The sequence below is a fragment of the Pungitius pungitius genome, chromosome 16 (assembly GCF_949316345.1).
Source record: "Pungitius pungitius chromosome 16, fPunPun2.1, whole genome shotgun sequence".
In the NCBI taxonomy this organism is placed as follows: domain Eukaryota; kingdom Metazoa; phylum Chordata; class Actinopteri; order Perciformes; family Gasterosteidae; genus Pungitius; species Pungitius pungitius.
The window spans coordinates 17,054,901-17,063,816 of NC_084915.1; positions in this window are offsets into that span (position 1 = coordinate 17,054,901).

Sequence of the window (8,916 nt, forward strand, 5' to 3'; positions counted from 1 at the left end):
ATCCTCACTTCATCCTCACTTCATCCTCACCTCATCCTTAATTCATCCTCACCTCATCCTCAATTCATCCTCACCTCATCCTCACCTCATCCTCACCTCATCCTCACTTCATCCTCACTTCATCCTCACCTCATCCTCACTTCATCCTCACTTCATCCTCACCTCATCCTCACTTCATCCTCACCTCATCCTCACTTCATCCTCACCTCATCCTCACTTCATCCTCATCGCTGTGCCGAATAGTGGAGGAGCAAAAGCTTGAATTAACTTGAAAATACCAAAGAAAGAAATAACACAGAGGAGACTCACCAAGAGGGGAAGTCTGAGTCTAAAAAAGAAACGGAAGCATGAGTCACACGCGTGAGATCAAATAAAGAGGCGGAGAACTGTGCCCCACCTGGCGAAAGGGTCTGCAGAGCACTCTGCACCGATAACCAGGTCGGGGGGGGGGGGGGGTGAGGGAGGACCAGGTGGGAGTGATGGGACTGAAAGAGGTGTGGGGGGGGGGGGGTTTGGAAGGAAGCGAGTAAAGTAAAGTAGAAGGTAAAGGGAGGGGGAGGAGGAGGAAGAAGAGGAGGGCCAGAGTGGAAAATGGGAGGAAGGTTTTATTATTTTCTGTCTTCTCTCTGGATGTGTCCTCTTTCTTGCTCCTCCTCCTCCTCCTTCTCCTCCCAACCCAGTCTCCAAAAAAAGCGTGAAATGGCTACGTTGGTCCACCGTGATAAACGTAGTCATGTTACGTTTTCCCCCAAAATAACGTTACTATGTTACGTTTCTTTTGGCCCATTCATTTACATTGCTTTGCAAATAGGTCACGTGACTATCAAGTTTCCCGGTAGCGAAAAGAAAAACATGGCGGACGGTCAGCATAATCTCCGTGAAAAACACAATATTTTAAGAAAGCATCAGCATTTGTATGCATTTCGATGGCATTTCTAGCGAGAAGTATGCGTTATTCTTTCATAATCTTCTATCAGAGACTGTAGAAGACCTTCCGTTTATTCGTTTCTGCGAAGATTTGAGTGTCCCTTTGGCAAAGCGTGGCTACGCAACGCCTTTAACGGCGCATTATTAAAAAAACACTTCCAGTGGGGGCGTTACCGTAAAGAAGCGTTCAGCCTTAAAGCCACTAATCGCCAAACAAAACAAACTCAAAGCACTCGAATCACATTATGACTTTTTAAACATAAATTCCGTTATTTTTATGAGTTTTCAATGAAAGAATGCATCATTTCCGGGGGTAGGCATGCCCGGGACATCCCGAATTATGGGCAATTTTGATTTGTCCAGCTTTTTGACAGCTCCAGTCCCGACTTCCAATCACAGCCTCCTAAATCAATGACGCGCCTAAAACTCTCGGATCGAACATTACGTCTTGTTTACATGGGAAAGGGGGGCGGGGCTTCGCCCTCAGAGCGGAGCGTCATTTCTCGCTCCACACGTCTCCTCTTTTTACTGGCCAGGAAAACGGGCGATCTATCCCACGTGGGTCTGGCTCCATTCCATTGGCTCTGACGAATCCATAGAGAGGCGGGACTTATAATTTGCCCGGCAAACGGAGAGATTTGAGCTGCATTGCTTCCACTGTGCGTGAAGTGGCCGTGAGGCCTCCACTAAAGTCTCTCTCTATTTGTTCTGCTTTACTCAATAAAAGTAAAACCTTTACAGATATACTGTCCACACACTAGGCTAACATAATGGAGACTTCCAGGCTTCGTCCTTTATGTTTTATGGGGATAAAGCCCCTGTAAGTAGTTTTTTCCCAAGCAAATCTGAGTTTCTTCTTTTTTTGTGTGTCCCATACAAATATCAAAATATATATACTGATTTTCACATCCAAACACACTCACTTATGTTCCCTTTTATCATGACAACAAGAAATTTCAAGATATACCTTTTGCTTTCATAAATCATACAGTTTTAGTGTGTAAATGCCCAGCAGTGTACGGTCCGAGGGCCCCTATCGGGCCACTTGTTAGATGGGTTTGATGGGTTACCGACTAAAATATATGCCCCCACCCCCTAACTTGATTTAGGTCTGTTGCCTCAGGGTAACTTGTAAATATAATAAGTCAAACAAGCAATGTAAGCATTAAGAAAGTAGTGCATTTTGAGCACATTAACCACAAATGGATTCAAACATAAATTCAAAAATATTAAACAAAGAAATGAAATGACCAACACTGTATGTACAAAATCCACATACAAAACATGTAAACTTAAAGGGCTTGTTTGTGTCAAATTTTATGGCATACACATTCAACTGGCCTACAATAACCTGAAGAATGTCTTAAAATACTGAAGGGGGGGACATGATATCATTAGAAATGTTATGCCAGAGGGAGCACAGAATGTATTGTGGGGTGTTCAACAAGGAGGATTTTCAACCTCTACTATGTCTCCATCCTCATCTTGATCGACAGACTCACTGTCACTATCATCAGACATGCGTTATCCTAGTTTTAGTGTGTAAATGCAATTTCCAGCATGAGACCTAAAAAACGCCTACAGGAATAAAAGGGTTAAACCAGATACAACTTGCTTGTTTGACTTATTTGACTTATTATATTTACAAGTTTCCCTGAGGCAGTTAGGGGGTTGGGGCATAAATTTTAGTCAGTAACCCATCCAACCCATCTTAAAACTCAGTCGAAGGAGTCTAACGCCGGAGTCACAGGGTGCAACAAAACTCTGTAGTGAAAAAAGTGAAGGCCGAGGCATGCTGGGTGAGGTGCGATCCCGGCCCTTTTGGGACAGTGTTGTGCCTGAAAGCGTTCATAAACTTGTTGATATTTTGGGCGAACGTGAACTCAACGTACTGTATTAATGCCCGATGAACGTCACTGTTCTCGTTCATTCTGGTGTCTATGAACGGCGCGTTCGTTCAGCTTAACATTGTTCAATGGGGTACCAGATTTCTATAGAAAACACACCATAAACGCGCATTAATAAGTGTAGCAAAGAGGCGGCGTATAATAATTTTAAAGAGTTTATGAAGTTACTGACAAGGTCGGTGAGGATGGGAGGAATCTGACCTTTCTTTGCAAACATTTGCACCTTAATGATTACTGTCCTGTTTTTCTTTTAATAATTCCTTATTTAAAAAAGACCATTTAAGCAGCATGTGTTTGAGAATGTAGTGTAGGGGTAAACTCTGCAACTGCTGCTAGTGTGGAGTGAATAGACAGCAACATAGCATCAAAGAATCATTAGGGAAATGCTGTCCCCTCAATGCTAATGTAAACCCTGGTTGGATAAGGATTCAAATTGGATAAGAAGATTAAATCTGATGCATAGCTTCAGTGTTAAAACTGATAAAATAATTGCTGTCTGTGGTTCTGGGCTGTGGCAATAATTTTAAAAAAAAATAGCTCGCAGCAACGTATGGAAAAAAAGAACTGAACTAGTTCATTTTTTGGAACCGTGAACTTAGTTCAAATATTTTGAATTATGAACTGAACTAGTTCCTTTTTAAAATTTGTAAACTAAACTTTGAACTAGTTAATGTAGAAAGTAAACTTTCCCAACACTGGCTATAGGACCCCGGAAGATGATGAACTATGCCTGGGAAGGGCGAAGCCATGCCGGTACGAGCATGATGTGCAAATTAGTCGTCAGATCAAAGTATAGTAGTGATAGACTAATCGAACCATCTAACAAGTGGCCCGATAGGGGCCCCCGGACCGTACACTGCTGGGCATTTACACACTAAAACTGTCATATTTATGAAAGCAAAAGGTATATCTTGAAATTTCTTGTTGTCATGATAAAAGGGAACATAAGTGAGTGTGTTTGGATGTGAAAATCAGTATATATATTTTGATATTTGTATGGGACACACAAAAAAAGAAGAAACTCAGATTTGCTTGGGAAAAAACTACTTACAGGGGCTTTATCCCCATAAAACATAAAGGACGAAGCCTGGAAGTCTCCATTATGTTAGCCTAGTGTGTGGACAGTATATCTGTAAAGGTTTTACTTTTATTGAGTAAAGCAGAACAAATAGAGAGAGACTTTAGTGGAGGCCTCACGGCCACTTCACGCACAGTGGAAGCAATGCAGCTCAAATCTCTCCGTTTGCCGGGCAAATTATAAGTCCCGCCTCTCTATGGATTCGTCAGAGCCAATGGAATGGAGCCAGACCCACGTGGGATAGATCGCCCGTTTTCCTGGCCAGTAAAAAGAGGAGACGTGTGGAGCGAGAAATGACGCTCCGCTCTGAGGGCGAAGCCCCGCCCCCCTTTCCCATGTAAACAAGACGTAATGTTCGATCCGAGAGTTTTAGGCGCGTCATTGATTTAGGAGGCTGTGATTGGAAGTCGGGACTGGAGCTGTCAAAAAGCTGGACAAATCAAAATTGCCCATAATTCGGGATGTCCCGGGCATGCCTACCCCCGGAAATGATGCATTCTTTCATTGAAAACTCATAAAAATAACGGAATTTATGTTTAAAAAGTCATAATGTGATTCGAGTGCTTTGAGTTTGTTTTGTTTGGCGATTAGTGGCTTTAAGGCTGAACGCTTCTTTACGGTAACGCCCCCACTGGAAGTGTTTTTTTAATAATGCGCCGTTAAAGGCGTTGCGTAGCCACGCTTTGCCAAAGGGACACTCAAATCTTCGCAGAAACGAATAAACGGAAGGTCTTCTACAGTCTCTGATAGAAGATTATGAAAGAATAACGCATACTTCTCGCTAGAAATGCCATCGAAATGCATACAAATGCTGATGCTTTCTTAAAATATTGTGTTTTTCACGGAGATTATGCTGACCGTCCGCCATGTTTTTCTTTTCGCTACCGGGAAACTTGATAGTCACGTGACCTATTTGCAAAGCAATGTAAATGAATGGGCCAAAAGAAACGTAACATAGTAACGTTATTTTGGGGGAAAACGTAACATGACTACGTTTATCACGGTGGACCAACGTAGCCATTTCACGCTTTTTTTGGAGACTGGGTTGCTCCTCCTCCTCCTCGCCTGTTATAATCTGACTAAATAGGATAACCTGCTCTTCATAAAAAATGAATGCCACTTCATTCGGCGGGACCCGCAGGCAGGGCCCCTGGAGGCGCGGGGGGTCCACAACTACCGGGGCTGGCCAAAATCACTGGCCGTAATTAATTACCGCCGACCCGCTCAACCCCCCCCCCCATACCCATTCCTCAGCAGCCGCACGCCACCGTGACTAGCCAATCACCCAGAAATCAGATCTGACTAAAAGAAGCAGACGAGTGGGGTGAGAGGGTGAGACAGAGAGCAGAAAAAGGAGGAGCGAGGCCTAGAGGAAAGAAAGACATGTTGAGAGAGAGAGAAGGGAGGACGGGGTGATGTGAGGGGGGGAGCGGGCAGGGGTGGCGGGGGGGGGGGGGGGGATGCTCGCTCGGCAATGCAAGCAGCTTTTTACCCAATCACGTGGGAGAGTTTGTCAAGCAGGAGATTGCAGTCTGAAATATTAATGCAGCCCCCCCCCCCCCCTCCCTCCCGCCCCCCAAGACCGAGCGAGCCAGCTCCTGGAAGGGACACTCGCCCGTCAATATTTCATGAGCCGGGCCCCGGCCCAGACACGAGCAGGCGCTGCTGGGGCCGCCCGCCCCTTTAACGCTACACGCATCAGCCATCCCTACCTTTAATGCAGCCAGCGGTGGTGGAAGTGTGGGGGGGGTGGGGGGGGTAAAGTGTGTATGGGAGGGGGGAGGGGGGTCCGGTCTGGTCTCGGGCCGGAATAGCCTCCTCAAAATGAAGAGGAGAAAGGAGGCATGAGGACGACGGAGTTGAGGACATCTCCCTCGGAAAGCGAGTGCGGACAGGGGGAGAGAGGCTGAGAGAGGCTGAGAGAGGCTGAGAGAGGGGGAGAGAGGCTGAGAGAGGCTGAGAGAGGGGGAGAGAGGCTGAGAGAGGCTGAGAGAGGGGGAGAGAGGGGGAGAGAGGCTGAGAGAGGATGAGAGAGGGCGAGAGAGGCTGAGAGAGGCTGAGAGAGGGGGAGAGAGGGGGAGAGAGGCTGAGAGAGGGGGAGAGAGGGGGAGAGAGGATGAGAGAGGATGAGAGACGGCGAGAGAGGCTGAGAGAGGCTGAGAGAGGGGGAGAGAGGGGGAGAGAGGCTGAGAGAGGCTGAGAGAGGGGGAGAGAGGGGGAGAGAGGCTGAGAGAGGGGGAGAGAGGATGAGAGAGGATGAGAGAGGGGGAGAGAGGCTGAGAGAGGCTGAGAGAGGGGGAGAGAGGCTGAGAGAGGCTGAGAGAGGGGGAGAGAGGGGGAGAGAGGCTGAGAGAGGATGAGAGAGGGCGAGAGAGGCTGAGAGAGGCTGAGAGAGGGGGAGAGAGGAGGAGAGAGGCTGAGAGAGGGGGAGAGAGGGGGAGAGAGGATGAGAGAGGATGAGAGACGGCGAGAGAGGCTGAGAGAGGCTGAGAGAGGCTGAGAGAGGGGGAGAGAGGGGGAGAGAGGGGGAGAGAGGATGAGAGAGGGGGAGAGAGGCTGAGAGAGGCTGAGAGAGGCTGAGAGAGGGGGAGAGAGGCTGAGAGAGGCTGAGAGAGGGGGAGAGAGGGGGAGAGAGGCTGAGAGAGGATGAGAGAGGGCGAGAGAGGCTGAGAGAGGCTGAGAGAGGGGGAGAGAGGAGGAGAGAGGCTGAGAGAGGGGGAGAGAGGGGGAGAGAGGATGAGAGAGGATGAGAGACGGCGAGAGAGGCTGAGAGAGGCTGAGAGAGGGGGAGAGAGGGGGAGAGAGGCTGAGAGAGAATGAGAGAGGGGGAGAGAGGCTGAGAGAGGATGAGAGAGGGCGAGAGAGGCTGAGAGAGGATGAGAGAGGGCGAGAGAGGCTGAGAGAGGCTGATAGAGAGTGAAATCTCAACTTAAACTGCAACGTATCCTCAAACAAAGGTTCATTGTTACAGCTTGTTACAGGAACCTAGAACCAAAACTTTTCAAAATAATATTTGGACATTTTTTCCATGATTCATCTATGAAATTCAGGCTTCACCTCTCAAAACGTCCATGTGTAACGTTCGTAATGAAATCCTTGGTAAACTATTATCTTCAAGCTAAATTTGCTAAATTGAATATTATTATTTTTTTTCAGGAAGAATTTCAAATATTAACAAACAACCTTTTATTGTGCAACAACAGAGAGGCCCTGTAGTCTGAAACAAAGATGGCCGACTTAATCCTTTTGGACCCGGATCCACTCCTTTAATTCTTACCTTTCACAATAATACAACAATAGACTTTTAAAAATGAACAAAAATTTAATTCAGCTGACCTCTAACACAGTGTGAGTGAGTTAATGCACAGTATATGATGGTGTGTGTGTGTGTGTGTCTGTGTGTGCGTGTCGGGGACACTGAGGAGTCTGAAAGCCCCGTTGGAGTTGTGGTCTCCTGACCTGTCCCCCCCTCGTCCCCCACCCAGAGCTCTCGATGTGTCGTCAATAATTAATGTGGGGGAAAAGGAACGTCCCGCCTCGGGAGCCAGCTCTCTCACCTGCATCCGCACTGAGACACTCACCTCCCCCCCGTGTCCCCCCCCCCGCCCACACCCACCCGCTCCTCACGACACGTTCGCACACATGCCGGCTTATTGATTTTGTCAACCGAGCCGATGCTTTGGACCCCGCGGGCTGAGTGGCGAGAAGCAAACCGATGCCCCGCCCCCTCTACTCCTAAATGACCCACTCATTCCCCCTCGTTCCTCCTCCCGTCCGCTCCCCTCCTCTTTCATCTCCACCACTCCTGACTCCTCCTGGATCGCCCGCGTTCCCTCTGCGACCCGCGAGGAGCGCGTCCAGCCGCAGAAGTGCACGGAGCCGGAGGCAGAAACCACGAGGTCGCTCGCGTCTCCGCGGCCCTTTCAGATTGGTCGCCGTTTGTTACAACGAGAAAAAGCAAAAAAGAAGAACCAACACTCCAATGCCGTGTTAACACACACACACACACACACACACACGCACGCACACACACTCTCTCCTCCGGCCTCCTGGCTCTCTCTCTCTCTCTCTCTGCCCCAGGTGTCCTCTGCGCCGGTCCTCGCTGTCTTTTGTCCGCTAAGTACCAGTTTACAATATTGATGAGGCCTGGAGGTCCAACCGGCAGCAGGACACACAGTCTTGGGGGGGTGGGGGGGGGGGGGGGCATTGAACACAGTAAGTGTGTTAGAGTGGTTTGTGTGTTTAAAGACTGTACGTGTCGGGGGTTATGATGCGTGTGATGCTGACTCTTTACAGTTCATAAGTAGTGGGACTCCCGCCCGTTTACGTTGTCTTTCAAACTACTATGAAGTTAAGCGCCTTCATTTCAAGGTGTTTACTGAGGACTCAGTAAACCGGTGGAACGGGAAGTTCTCCTGACGTACCCCGTGATCTCACCTGGTGGCCGAGACGAGAAGCTTTGTGGGCATGGAGCGCCTTCTGTCCGATGGTCCTCTGTCACAGAGGATCAGGACTGAAGCTGCAGGAACAACACAGGCGCATTTTTGGAGATGCGACTCATTGGATGTTAGAAACCTACCTGAGGTTCTACCTGGCGGCTAAATCCCCACCCCCCCCCTCCTGCCCCCCCGCCCCCCCCGTCCGCTTCCCTCGCTGCTGTCTGTTCGGGTCTCCGTTTTAAACTCATCCAGCATCCAAAGATCAGACGAATTGAGATCAGCCTCCGAGGGCGAGACTTCTATCGCCTCGGGTCAAACACACCACTGATGAGCGATCGCTCGGCCTCACTCTGCTTCATGGAATATGAAGGGCGGCTCCTTTTATTCGTCTGTTCGTTATTAAGTTAACAGAATGGATTCATCTGCTGTTCATCTGTCAGTCACCGCCTTCCTATTCAGAGGGAACGCTATTGTGTCTTATTCATTGACCAGGACCGTTTATTTGCATAATAATAGGTGTATTGTATCGTGTTTGAATTCACTGTGTTTTACACCAATCAATATT